The 14,518-nt window shown below is 37.7% G+C and overlaps 1 protein-coding gene across 2 annotated transcripts in view; it reads left to right on the top strand.

The window, feature by feature from the left end:
* The window catches only part of SPECC1 (sperm antigen with calponin homology and coiled-coil domains 1), a 228,951-nt gene that overhangs the window by 8,188 nt on the left and 206,245 nt on the right, over positions 1-14,518 (top strand). The window contains exon 2 of one of the 2 annotated variants that reach the window (XM_037494121.2): positions 9,441-9,485. The exons of the other annotated variant lie outside the window; for it this stretch is intronic. The gene's annotated coding sequence lies outside the window, so the exon portion shown is untranslated. The remainder of the gene's footprint in view (positions 1-9,440; positions 9,486-14,518) is intronic. 2 annotated transcript variants of the gene reach the window in all.

The raw sequence follows: 14,518 nt of genomic DNA, 5'->3' as shown, positions 1-14,518 counted from the left end.
CTATATTTAATTGTCTGAGGAACTGCCATGCTGTTTTCCAAAGTGGTTACACCATTTTTAATTTCCACTAGCAGTTAATGAGGGTTCTGATTTTTCCACATCTTTGTCAGCACTTGTTATTATTTGACTTTTTAATTCTACTTCAGATTTATTCTGACTTAATTCCAATTTCCTCCCAATTTTTTTTATTGTGGTAAAATAACATAACATAAAATTTATTATCCTAATCATATTAAGTATATAATTTAGTGATATTAAGTACAGTCACAACACTACCATCTATCTACAGAATTTTTCTTCTTGCAAAGCTGAAACTATACCCATTAAACAATAACACCCCGTCACCCCTTCCTCTCAGCCCCTAGCAACCACTGTTTTGCTTTCTGTCTCTATGATTTTGACTACTCTAGGTATCTCACATAAGTGGAATTGTACAGTATTTGTCCTTTTAGGGTTAGGCTTATTTCACTTAACATATTGTTTTCAATATTTTCATCCACGTCATAGAATTTCCTTTTTAGACCTAAATAATATTCCATATATGAATATACCATTTTGTTACACCATCTACCTGACACTTGGGTTGTTTCCACTTTTGGGCTACTATGTGCTACTGTGAATAATGTTTCTATTAACACACGTACATAGATATGTTCTTGAGATTCTACTTTCAGTACTTTTGTATATATACACTATTTCACCTTCATTTTTTAACAAGGGCTTAGTGAGTGTCAGACTCCTGGTTGACAGTTTTTTTCCTTTGAACACTGAATTTGCTTTCTGACTTTCACTGTTTCTGATGAGAAATCAGATGGTGAGCTGAATGTGGTTCCCTTTTTCTTGCTCTTTTCAAGATTCTCTCCTTGTTTTTGATTTCAGCATTTTTTTACTATGATATACTTTTTTGTGGATCTTTTCAAGTTTATCCTACTTAAAGTTCATTGAGCTTCCTGAATGTGTAGAATACTGCTTTTCAAAAAACTTGGGAAAGTTTCAGCATTATTTCTTGAAATACTCTTTTCTTCTTCTCTCCTCTCCTTCTGTTACCACCATTATGTATATATTGGTGGGTGTAATATCCACATTTCTCTGAGATTCTGTTATTGAGATTCTTTTTTTTTTCTCTTTGTTATTCAGCTTGAATGTTTGTTGATCTATTTTCAAGTTCACTAATTAGTTCTTTTGCCTGTTCAAATCTACTGTTGAACCCCTCCAGTGAATTTTGTTTTCATTTTTATACTTTTCAACTCCAAATTCCATTTTGTTCTTTTAAGAATACTGACAGTCCCTACTTGATACAATAGTGTTATCATGCCTTTCTTTACTTCTTTATTCTTTTCTTTAATTCTCTGAACATCTTTATAATGGTTATGATACCGGAATTGTCAGGCCTAGTCTCCCAGCCAGGAATGGATCCCAGGCTGCAGGGCAGCGCTGAGCCCCAGCCACTAGACCCCCACGGGTTGGTGTCTCACGATGCCGCAGCAGGAACTTCGCAGACGCTCAGGCAAGCAAGCGAGAAGAGGCAGGTTTGTTTATAGAAAGAAAAAGTTTATTGAGGGGAAAAAGAGCAGAAATAAAGTGGGCATCCCAGGCCAGGGAACCAGGCCTGGGAGGGGCAAAGAAGCCAAAGTAGAGTTGTGTCTCAGGGAATATATACCTTTTTTCCCTCATTATTCTAAAGCTCCACCAGTCTCTTTGTGATTGGTTAGTTCTCGGCTGTCTCACTTAATTTGCTACTGAGTGGGGGATCTTCACATTCCTTATCTAACAGCTTTCTCTTTCCCCATTTGTTGCATCTTTATCTTTATGGCCCAGTCCTCTGGATGAGCATCCCTGCATTGAAGTTAAACAGCTGTCCTTCTAAGTTGTCCATAAATTAAACCACTCTCCATTTCTCCAATCTCTGCCTCCCTTTACCACCTGAAGGAAACCAGGACCAGTGTTAACAATGTTGTCCTTGGTCCTCAGATGTTTGTTTTTCCTAGTGTAATTGGTTACATTCCCTTGGTTGTCCTTATCTCTGAAGCCTCCCTAAATTCTTCAGAGGTATCCTCCTGCACTGTCCCTAAAACTGCATAATTCCTAGCTTGCCCTGTGTCTCAGTTACTTGAAGTTTTTGTCTCTTATATCTGGTATCTGTTCACTCTCACAACTTCTCTTGTAAGCTTTTCCTACCCTATACACTTTCCTGTCCTAACCACAAAAAAGTATTGGTCATACTTCCCTATTTCTTTACATACATCATAATTTTTTTTGGTTGAAAACTAGATATTTTAGATACTATGGGTACTGATGTCCCCTTTGGAGTTTCTTATTTTAATTTGCTTTTTATTTATTTAGTGATTGCTTGGATTATTTTAAAGAATTCTATTTCCCTCACAAGCATTACATTTCTGATGCTGCTTCTCAGGGAGGCAGAACTTTGAGTCACCCTTGAATGACAATGGTATTGGTAGTTCTCTCATCCTCTTTTTCTCTGTCTACATCCCCACTAATTGTTCAATTGTTTGCAACAATGGCCTGGGGCATAAATGTTCAAAATACTAATCCAATCAAATTCTGGCTCCTTTGAATAGTTTCTGAAATTATCTGATATTTGATCTGATCTCAGAAGAGCTCCTATGTCTTCTGACAGATCCTTTTATCCCTTTCTGTCCCTAGAAATTTTCTTGCTTTGAAGTTTACTACTAATATTATGTAACAGTATTCTCCTGATTATTTTTGATTAATATTGACATGATTTATCTTTTACCATTGTTTTAATTTCCAGCCTATATTGTAAAATGAAGTGTTTCTTATAGAATTTTTTTTTTTTAAGAATTACATGTTGCATTTTTTTTTTAAAGATTTATTTATTTATTTATACAAGCACTGGGTACAGTCAGAAACGCGGGAGGGTGAGAGAATTCACCGAGCCAGAGCTGGGAGCACAGCAGGCAGAAGGACCGAAGTACACTGCTGAGGGGAGCAGCGGGTGGCAGGAGAGGTCTGCGCGCCATGTGGGACCCTCCTCCGGTGGCCGGGGAGCAGCCGGGTATCGAACCGGCACTGCAGAGGCTGCGGGCAGCTTCTCAACCCAGCGCTCAACCACTGCGCCACCAGGCAGGCCCCATAAGTCTACATTTTTTAACGTTTTTCCTTTTTGATTTTATTTGCTCTGCTTTTCATTTTTTTCTTGTCTTGCTGTGGACTATTTGAGCATTATTTATAATTCCATTTTGATCTATCCAGTGTTTCCTATTTTATCTTTTTGTATCATATTATTAGTGGTTGCTCTAAGTATTACTTTAAATGTACATATCACAGTCTACTGGTGTGGTCACTTTACCACTTTGACTGTAGCAATCTTACCTCTTTTTACTCATCCCACTTACAATTTTCTAACTATACTTAGAACCACATCAAACATGTTATAATTTTGTTTCAAGTACACAGTTTAGAAGTCTAAGAGGAGATTGAAATTTTATTGTAATCGCACATATTTTTGTTATTTCTTCCCTCCTCATACTCCTAGACTCCGTTTATAATTTTCTTTCTGTTGAGAGGATTTCTTTTAACCACTTTTGAGATAAATCTATAACTGTTTCTCTTATTTTCCTTATCTGACAGTTTCTTAAATTTCCCTTTGATTCCCTAAGATATTTTCTCTGGATATTGTATTGTTTTTCCTTCAGTATTTAAAAAAATGTGTTACTTCCTTCTGGCCATCATGGTTTATGATGAGTAATCTGCTATTTGAATTGTTTTCCCCCTATAAATAAGTGTTGTTTCTCTTACTGACTTTAAGATTTTTCTTTACCTCTTCATTTTTCCAGTTTGGCTATGCTGTGCCTTCATTTGAAATTCTTTGGATTTCTCAGTTTGGGGTTAGCTTTTGAATCTGTAGATTTTTGTCTTTTGCCAAGTTTGGAAAGTTTTGAGCTATTAATTTTTTTTGAGCTATTAATTTTTTTTTGAAAACTTTTTTTTTCAGTTTCTATTCTCTTTATCTCTTTTGGTGACATAAGTTTTGGATTTCTTATTATTGTTCCACGGGTTTTCAAAATTCCACAGGTTTTTGAAATTAATTTTTATTAATTTTTAATTTCTAACTTCAATTTTATGTTTTGATTGTTTTATGTCTATTGTTCTAGTCTTCTAATTTCTACTGTTTCATTGGTTACTTCTTCTGACTGCAGTAAAGCAATTACTATCTAAATGTTTGTCTTGTTAGGCTGTCCCTTTTTTGGTTTTTTGCACAGGGAGTAGGTTTTTCTTGGAGCTTTTATATCTGCACCCTGTGGTGTTTCCAGGTTGTCCACTTCTTCAGTTCCAAGTCTGGTATACTTGAGGCAAAAAGAAAACCCAGGAACTCACCACTGTGTTGTTCCTTGGGCTGTGAGTTACCTAAACGGTCTTCCTTTTTCTCTCCAACGCTCAGAATCTTTTTATATTTGTTTTGTATCTAATTCTCAAAGATTTTAGTTGTATTTAGTGGGATAGGAGAAAGGGCTATTCCATTTTCCCCAAAGACCAAATCCATATTGTGTGGGGTTATTTTTTAAACTTTGATTTGCTTTTCACAAAAGTGAATTTTCCTTAAAAAGGCCAGGTGAGATATCTAATAGATGTCCCACATTATAAATTTATCTGATTGTTCCTTATGTTCAGTTTCAGACATTTTCAGATAGGATCCGCGGGTGGTGTTTGTGTGTCTCTTGTCACATCACCCAAGGAAGTACTCAGAGCCAGGTCACCCACTAACTGGTCATGATAAGCTTGATGTCTTTTGTTTTTCTTTCTGTAGTTGGTGACTTTGTGATCATCTGTACATCATCTTCCTCAACAACCTTTTACTGAATGATTTAACATTTTTTTGGTAAATGTGTTAAAGTTTGTAAATAGGTGGTGTTTTCCTATTTCTGTCATTTTTTTAAAGATTATTTATTTATGCATACAAGAGCTGGGGTACAGGCCAGAGATGTGGGGGGTGAGAGGATCCACCAGAGACAGAGCGGGGAACAGAGCAGGCAGATTGACTGAAATACACTGCTGAGGGGAGCAGCAGGAGAGTCAGGAGAGGTCTCCTGTGCCATGTGGACCGCTCCCTGGCCCTCCGGGGATTGAACTCATGCTGCAGAGGCTGCGGATCTCCTCACAGTGTGGTGCTTAACCCCCTGTGCCACCAGGGAGGCCTTATTTCTGTCATTTTTAAAAAAGATTTTTTTTTATTTATGCATACAAGAGCTGGGGTATAGACCAGAGACACGGGCAGGGGTGGGGGTGAAAGGATTCACCAGAGACAGAGTGGGGAGCAGAACAGGCAGACTGAAATAATCTGTTGAGGGGAGCAGTGGGCAAGACAGGAGAGGTCTGCTGCACCATGTGGATTAGCTCCCTGGCCAGGGACTGAACTCCTGCCAAAAGTTTCATAGTGCTGAGACTTAACCCCTTGCGCCACCTGGGAGGCCCCTATTTTTGTCATTTTTACTCTGCATTTGTTAGCTAGTATTATCCTGTAAAGAACTTCATTTTCCTTGTCTTATTTTAGTATCAAAGTGTATTAATTAATATTTTATATTCATTATATTTTTTTTTGCTGAAATTATCCCAAGAAGGCCAAATTGAGCTCCTTCAGATTCACTCCTATCTTTATCTCACATGTCTTCATTAGTATTTAGATACTTCTTTGATTTCTGGACACCATAAAGTATATCAGACTCATCTTCATTTCATACTACATATGTAGAATCAGCTGGAAACCCTGCTTCCTTTTAGTGGGGAGTGGTATTTAGAAATGTAGATAAGTTTCTAAGGGAGAAACTTGAATTAAAGTAGTAATTCATACTCATAACTACTCCTATTTACTTGGTCACTTAGGTCTTTATTCAAAGGTAGGAAGGGGGAGTTTCACTATAATAATAATTTGTGAGCTATGTTTCCCTTACAAAATTGAATTTCTTGGGGGCCAGGCTAGTATCTTTTCCACTTTCATATTCAGTGTTTAGCGTTTCTGGAACAGAGGAGGCACAATAAATATTTAGTCTTAAATTGTGGGTAACTAAACTCATAAACTACTCATAATTCAAATATTTTTCTAATTTGTAGAGAATAATAAAAGGATTTGGAAAGAAGTTGTGGGGGAAATATTCATCAGCTGCTGGCTATTTATTAAATGTTTCAGAACTTGTTTCTCTTGTTGAATGGAATTATTTTGTTGGCTTCAGCATACGAATAAGCTATAATTAGATCTGAGGCTGTTTTTACTAGGTAATAGTAAGGCAGTGGGACATGACTCACTTTGAATGATTGAAGGTGACTTTCAAAGCTTTATATGTTGTTCTAGAGGTGAACTATGTAAAAGTGGTAGTTGGTCTCTTCATAGGAGACTTGGGTTTTTTTTTTTTCACAGACACTTCTACTATGTCCTCATTTAATCTGGAAGAGTGTGACAGTATCCTAAACAAACTGAATTTAAATGTAATGAGAAAAACATGTGTTACCCTTTAATATGTAGTAATTAAATGAAAACTGTATTAGAAGCTCAGAACTTAGTCATTGTAAGTAGCAACAAAGGAAGCTTAATGTCATATCCTTGGGTTTGTTTTCATTGAAAGTAGTTGTTGTATGGCATTTTAATAAGAGTTCCAAATGAAAGGGTGGCTGCTGACTGAGTCAAGCGTGGAGACTATAATGATAATGAGACTCTAAGGTTATAGTTTTCAGTTTACTTTTAGTGGGTTTTGGCAGAAGACACTTATAAAGCAGACTTATTTATAGCCTATGTTTTGTGTGAAGGACTAGAACCTAAAAGAAAAGACTAAAATATGAAACACTGAATTTATTAAGTAAAGTGTTATTTTTATGATTAGGAAGAAAACTTTGATTCCATCACCACTGGCAGAATTAGAGGTATTCTGTATGTGTCTTAGATACTGAAAAGTTGGAGATCTTTTAGACCCATAAATGTTTTATTTCCTGCATTTAATTTCTTTGTTTCAAAAATTAATTTTGTTATAGGACACCATCCTGCTTCCTTCTTCAGTCTCTTCTCCAGCTTCTCCTCTTCCTGCTCAGCTCCACCCTCCCTTGGGTGGGGCAGGGAACCTCCCCCTTTCCTGGGGACCACCCTGTTGCAATTTCACATAAAAATTGCACACAATATATAATAGATATGACTTAGTGACAATTCCCCATATTCTCAAAATAGTTATCTTTTCCAGGTACTTTTGTACATACAGCATCTGTATATTTATATTCAGAAATTTGTTCATATAGTAACGTAACTGCACTGTACTGAAGTTTGCTTTTGTTTTCACATCTTTTTTTATGTCAGTATGTGGCCATTTATATCATATTGGCATCATATATGTATCATCTCTTTGAGGGTTAAATTATGTGAATATACCCTCATTTAGCCAATATCCTGTTGATGGATTGTTTCTTGTTTTTTCCTATTGTAAATTAATACTGTGGTAAGCATCATGTTGTGTACATATTTGCACAATTATGTATTTTGGTAGAATTGATATTTAGTAGTAGAATTACTGAGAGAAAAAGTATGGATATTCAAAATTTTGCCAATTGTTTCTCTGAAGGATTGATCAATTTACAGTGACTTCCTTTTCTGCAATCTCAAAGTACCTTTGTTCTTCCTCTTTAGCATGGGTCAGAATTTCATTTGAATAATTATGTGCTCATTTGAAAACTTGCCTTTACTAGTCCCTTAAGAATATACTTTCTACAAGGTCAGGATCATTGTTTCTTTTTAATTCATATTTTTATTCCTATTTGCATCTGTAAACTTTGGGCCCACCGCAGGGCTTGCCTGAAGCATTAGCTCACAGGTGCAATCCCCCAGAATGGCACCATGGTCACTTCCCTCTGCCGATGTTATCTAGAGATGACTGAAGCAACAAGTTGTTGGCTTTCTTCTTTTCAGTTTTTACTAATGCATTAAAAAAACAAAAACAAAAACAAAAACAAAATGTTTATCACTTTTTCAGTACCAAAGGAAGAACATATTATTTATTCAGATCATCAACTCTTCTCTGAGAAGAGACAGCAGTGTTGTAGGCTGACATTACGAGCAATGTCTTTTCTTTCATGTAGCCACTTCTTTCTTCCCAGCTACACATAAAACAGGTCCTTCATCAGCATACATCCCTGGCCCCTTACCCACCCTGTAACTTGGTCTTTGAATATCAGCCTCAAACATAAAGGTGCTGACTCATAGCCTGCACAGACATTTCATTCAGTGGTCAGTAGAAATTAGCTGCTGGCCTGCATAGATCCTAGCAATTCCTCTTGTAAATGGCATGCTGTTGATATGTTTGATGTTTAGAGTGTAATTTGATAGAGGAATTTTGCTAATATCTTGATCTGTTTTCTCCCTGACCAAAACATTTATCATTAACTGCGGGATTATTCTAAAAAACCATTTTAGGGGTCTCCCTGTGGCACAAGGGGTTAAGACACAGCACCGCAGCACAAGATCGATCCCCGGCCAGGGAGGTGACCCACATGGCTCAGCAGACCTTTCCTGACTTGCCCGCTGCTCCCCTCAGCAGTGTGCTTCAGTAGACCTGCCTATTCTGTTCCCCACTGTCTCTGGTGAATCCTTTCATCCCCACCCCGCACCTCTAGCCTGCACCCCAGTTCTCTATGCATAAATAAATCTTCCAGAAAAGTTAAAAACCATTTTATTAGTGTGTGTTCTGTTCTAGTTTTACCTAATGAACTGCATCAGTTTTGTACTGAGAAACATTATTTTGCCCTTGAGGAAGCACATACGTGGGAGACACGTGGTTTTCTGTCACTGTTTACTGAAGCTTCATAAAAGCAGTAAGGCACACTAGACTTAAGAGCAAATGGATCAATAAATTCCAGTAAATTCCAATTTTTCAATATTTACCATTGTACTTCCTAATTGTACTTTCCTTTTAACTCTGTGTGGCATATCACTTGACATATAGGGCATGTGTCTCTCTCCATCTTGCATTTTAGCCATGTTCAATCATGTCCCTATAACTGTTGAGTTCTGTTTATTTTATTCTCAACTGATTTTTATTCTTCATTGAAACATACTGCTATGTCATTTTTTTCTGAACTGATATAATGCAACAAAATAGAAAAAGGTGAAAACTGAATTTTAACAAATCTGAAGAGCAGCACACAAAGGTCATTAAAATGTACTGTGAAAATATATTAATAGACCAAGATGAATCACATCTTTTTAACTGAAGGCTAGCTGCTGAAAAATGCCCAGTGCAAGTATAAATTTAAAATTTAATGGTTATTGTAAGAGTAATTAGGATTTCAGTGAAAATTATTTTACATTTCAAATTCATGAAATATACATGAATGAAATTGTCTTTACTTGATTATTTTGAAATTGAAATTCTCGGGAGATATTTTATGACAGTTGGGCTCATTTTTATTTCATTTATTAAACACAGGTACTTGCTCTGTGCTGGGCAAAGTTCAGGGGAGGAGAGAACGCAGTGAGTTTTTGTCCTCAAGAAGTTATTATTTTTGTATGTATGGCTTCTTCAGTAACTTAACCAGTCTGTACTTTGCTGCCTATTTTTCTGTTTCTTCTTTCTCTTACCTAGTATGTTTCAGATCCATAAGCTATTTTAAGTCTATGTCCTCATTTTACTTTGTTCTCCAATCCTAAAAATATAATAACAATTGTGGTATTAATCTTGTGTTTACATGCTTAAATATTCAATTTTTAAAATTTCAGGTATAATACAAAAACATTCATGTAAAATTTCAAATATTAAAAATAGAGCAAAATCTGAAAAGTCCCACTTTACAATTAATTTCCACTCCAGCTTCCCAATAGCCATACACAAGAGAGTGAGTGTGCCTATTTCCTGTATTTATACTGACACTGTTAATTCCTCTTAAAAATATTTGTGTATATTGTGGGTTTAAAAATACCTCATTATTTAGTTCATACTTGTCACATCCTGGAGAAGTTAAGTACTTTTTCATGTTTATTAGTCTTTGGCAGTTTTCCTTTTGTGACTCTCCCTTTTCTATCCTTTGCCTTTTTCTGTTGCTGTTTGTTCTTGAGTTACTTTTGGTAATCTGTGTTTTCCTAGAAAATTATCTGTTTTGCTTAGTTTTACAAATCCATGTATATAATTATACCTTCCTTGTTTCTAATTTCAAGACCTTCTTTTTTCTTTATTAGATTTGCCAGAGGTTTGATCTTGTTAGTTCTTACAAAGCACTAACTTTTAGTTTTATTCATCTTCAAGACCATTTAATGCTTTCTTTCACTAATTGTTCCTTTTTCTTTCTTTTCTTTTTTTAAAGATTTATTTATCCATGCACACAAGAACTGGGGTACAGGCCAGAGGTGCTGGGGTTGGGGGCGGTGAGAGGATTTACCAGAGACAGAGTGGGGAGAACAGGCAGTTTGACTGAAATACACTGCTGAGGGGAGCAGCAGGTGAGTCAGGAGAGGTCTGCTGCGCCATGTGGGTTGCTCCCTGGCCAGGGATCGAGCTCGTGCTGCAGTGGCTTCACATAGCTTCATAGGTTGCATTTTAACTCCTTGCGCCACCAGGGAGGCCCAATTGCTCCTTTTTCTTTATTAATTTCTTCCTTCTATTTTCTGTAGATTTAGAGACACCCTTTCACCAGGAAGGTGGGAACAAAGGTTGGGAATTGGGAAAAATGTTACTTGACATCATTCATCCTCTAGCCTCCACCATCACAAATACAGACAGTTCAGAATTAGTTTAGAAACTAGAGTCAGAAATAAGACAGTTGGAGATTAGCTATCAGCATCCCTCATAGTAAATGACGTGATCACCCTCAGGCCACTGACCACCCCCCCCACCCCCGCCCCTTAGAATAAGTGTTTTTTGGGAAAGTTCAATAAGAAGCCTGTTGGGTTGAATAAATCAATTGCTCAGAGACACCGAGGGCCACATGGCCTCAGGGAAGCTCAGCCTTTATAGTTCTGTTTAGAGACCCAAATCAGGAACAGAGAAAAACACATGATTTAGCTATCCCTGATTGGCAGCTGACTGAGTGGGTACAGAGTCAAGGCATGTAAGGAGCTGGTGGGGAGCATGGTGGAAGGAAATGATCTTGGGGTTCAGGCTTGGTAGTGAGACTTGTGGCACCAGCAGTAGAGGGAGGGGACCTAAGCTTGGATAGCAAACCAGCTTGGGAGGGAGCGTGGTGCTGAAACAGCCAGGTCTCCCTAGTGACACAGGGAGTGAAGCACCGCACTACAAAGCTATCCACAGTCTCTGCAGCACGACTTGAATCCCCAGCCAGCCAGGGAGCAACCCACATGGCGCAGCAGACCTCTCCTGTCTTGCCCGCTGCTCCCTTCAGCAGTGTATTTCAGTCAGTCTGCCTGTTCTGTTCCCCACTCTGTCTCTGGTGAATCCTCTCACCCCCCCCCCCCCACACCTCTGGCCTGTATCCCAGCTCTTGCATGCATAGATTTAAAAAAATCTTAAAAAAAAAAAAAAAAGAAAGAAAGAAACAGCTGGAAGAGGAACAACACAGGCTTTTACAGATTCAGAAACTTGATGGCAAGAGAGTCAAGTGGATGGGCATATCCAAAATGTGAAGGAACTTTTGCGGGGACTGAGGCTGAATCATTCTTCAGACTCTCTGGGCTCTGTTCTTTCCCAAAATTAGTTTAACATCTGCTTTGAAACCAAGAGAGTCACTGTTTTCCAATTCCTGGCTAATTAAACAAATTCAAACATATGTGTAGCCTCACTCGGCATTCTCACGCAACCAGAAAGGGGGAAGTACAATCAGGGTGGCAGGTGTATCACCCCAAAAGCTGAGGGTGGTCAGTGCTGGGGTGGGAGAACCCATCTAGGAGCCAGACATGCCTCATGGCTACATGACTCTCAAGGTTCTCTTAGGAATATGAATTTATCTGGCACTATGGTAGTGCTTTTAAAAATGAAAATATATTGGCATATTGTGATTTGAAAGCTGTTATCTTCTTGTTCCTTCACCATGCATTTACACAAACAGCCTTGTTTTCTCGTCTGCCCTATGTTTTCTTAGGGAGGATGCCATGAACCTTGTCTTAAAGCTTATAAGAAGGCCAGCTCCACTAACCACCTCTCCCCCAGTGTGGTGTGTCCTTCTCTGTCATTGCTCCTTTCCATGTAATTTCTTAGAGTTGAAATTTTATGGCTTAGAACTAAATTTAAAAGTCATCTAAAGAGATGGTTTGGTTAACATAGAAGTCAAGTTTCTGTTGGTAGGAATAAGCGTTTATAGTCAGGCTTTATAGATATTTACAAAGGAGAGCATTATACTCCTCCATTGCATCATTATGTTAAAGTCTTTATTTTATTTAATGTATTAGGATAGTCATGACTTGCTGACCCGTCGAATAAACAATTTTGATAATAGTCTCTGGATCTGTAGCTGGTTAGATGAAACTTAGAAACCTAGAAACAGATCTTCACCTTTTTATCGTCCCCAGGAGTGTGCCCGGGGACGTTTGCATCTTAACAGATTCTTTTGGGTACCTCTCTGCTATAATGTAGGAATTCTAAGCATTCTGACAGTCTTGGCAAACACTAGTCAAACATCTGTTTGAAACTCATTCAGAGTCACTTTCATCTTTTGGCTTTGTCCTAGTTATTTTTAGCGTTGATAAATTTATTTTCCAAGAGCAAAACACAATTTTAGGATTTGCTTTTTGGCAAAGATTTAGGAAGTTCTGTTCTGTAGAGAGCTGGCAGGTTTCCCACAGAGGCCCTCATGAGCATGGCCTGCATGGAGGTCCCTGTCAGCCATTGTCTGGAGTCACTGATGCAGCTCTTGGCACTAGATCACCTGATACTGTGCAACCTCCATGCAAATGAGCACCTCAGCCTGCCAGTGTGGCTCATCACCTTCCTCTGTTCTTAGAGAATCCAGGAGTAGAGATTTCACACTTCCTGCAAAGGAAGTCTCATCCAGGGTTTAATTAATTCTACAATTAAGAAGACCTTCCATGGGTAAAACTGAACTTACTTTTTGCAGTACAACCACCAAGTCACAATAGAGTTTGATGCTCTAGGATATGTAGTTTTTGTTATGCTTAAATAGTGCTTTTAACATTGTAAAACTGTTACATATTCTTTGTAACTAGTGTAGAAAAATGTTAAAAGCTTAAAGAAATTGAAAACCTCTCATTATTCCACCACCCAAAGATAACCATCTATTTTTTGTCATTTTTTCCCTGCAATATAAGGAGAGCAACATATATCACTGAAAATATAAAACAAAATTTGTTTTAATAAATTCCAAGTATGCCCCATCATATTTTTTGCTGAAAATTTGGGTATTACAATTAAGAGGAGATGAATATATTGTTATTAAACACTGAAAATTAAAAAACTTTACTGTTGAAAACTAATCTATGGAGATTGAGAAAAGGATTAACTAGAAAGGAACATGATGAAACTTTCTGGGACAAGGGTGGTGTTCTGTAATTTGATACGGATTTATTTATTTTTTAGATTTTATTTTATTGTAAAAATTCTTAAATTTTCAAGTACAGGACCTCCCTGGTGGCGCAAGGGATTAAAGCAGTCCGCAGCCTTTGCAGCATGAGTTCAATCCCCCGTCAGGGAGAAACCCATATGGAGCAGCAGACCTCTCCTGTCTCGCCTATTGCTTCCCTCAGCAGTGTATTTCAGTCAATCTGCCTGTTCTGTTCCCCACTCTGTCTCTGGTGAATCCTCTTACCCTGCTGCATCTCTGGCCTGTACCCCAGTTCTTGTGTGCATCAAGTACATAATACATTATTGTTGACTGTAGGCACAGTATTGTACAGCACAAGAGCTTATTCATCTTGCTCAACTAAAACTTTATGCCCATTGATTAGTAACTCCTCATTTCCCCTCACTCTTGCCCGTGGCAACCACCATTCCAATTTTTGATTCTATGAATTTGACTATTATAAACACTTCATATAAATGCAGTTTTTTTCTTTCTGTGACCACCTTATTCTACTTAGCATAATATATTCAAGGTTTTCCATGTTGTCACATACTGCAGAACTTCCTTCTTTTAAAAGACTGTGTAGTATTCCACGCTATGTACATTCCACATCTTCTTTACCCATTCATCTGTTCATGGCCGTATAGGTTGTTTTCCATATATTGGCTATTGTGAATAGTGGTACAGTGAACACAGGGTTGCTACTATCTCTTGGAGATCTTGATTTCAAATTTTTAAGTACCCAGAAGTAGGATTGCTGGATCATATGGTAGTTGTTTTTTTTTAAAGATTTATTTATTTACGCATTCAAGAACTGGGGTGTAGGCCAGAGGTGCTGGGGGTGAGAGGATTCACCAGACAGTGTGGGGAGCAGAACAGGCAGATCTACTGAAATACACTGCTGAGGGGAGCAGCAGAAATGTCGACTCAGTTCCTCAGCCCATCTTTTAATATCCAGTATTAGTTTTTTTTTACTATTGAGTTTTTGTACCATTGTTTTACTATTGACAGTTGTACTCTCTTTTTTTACGCTTGAGTTGAA

Source organism: Talpa occidentalis, unplaced genomic scaffold (genome assembly GCF_014898055.3).
Source record: "Talpa occidentalis isolate TD23 unplaced genomic scaffold, MPIMG_talOcc4v2.1 talOcc4.7, whole genome shotgun sequence".
NCBI classification, from domain to species: domain Eukaryota; kingdom Metazoa; phylum Chordata; class Mammalia; order Eulipotyphla; family Talpidae; genus Talpa; species Talpa occidentalis.
The sequence above is the reverse complement of the archived record's forward strand: the minus strand, read 5'-3'. Positions and strand labels throughout refer to the sequence as shown.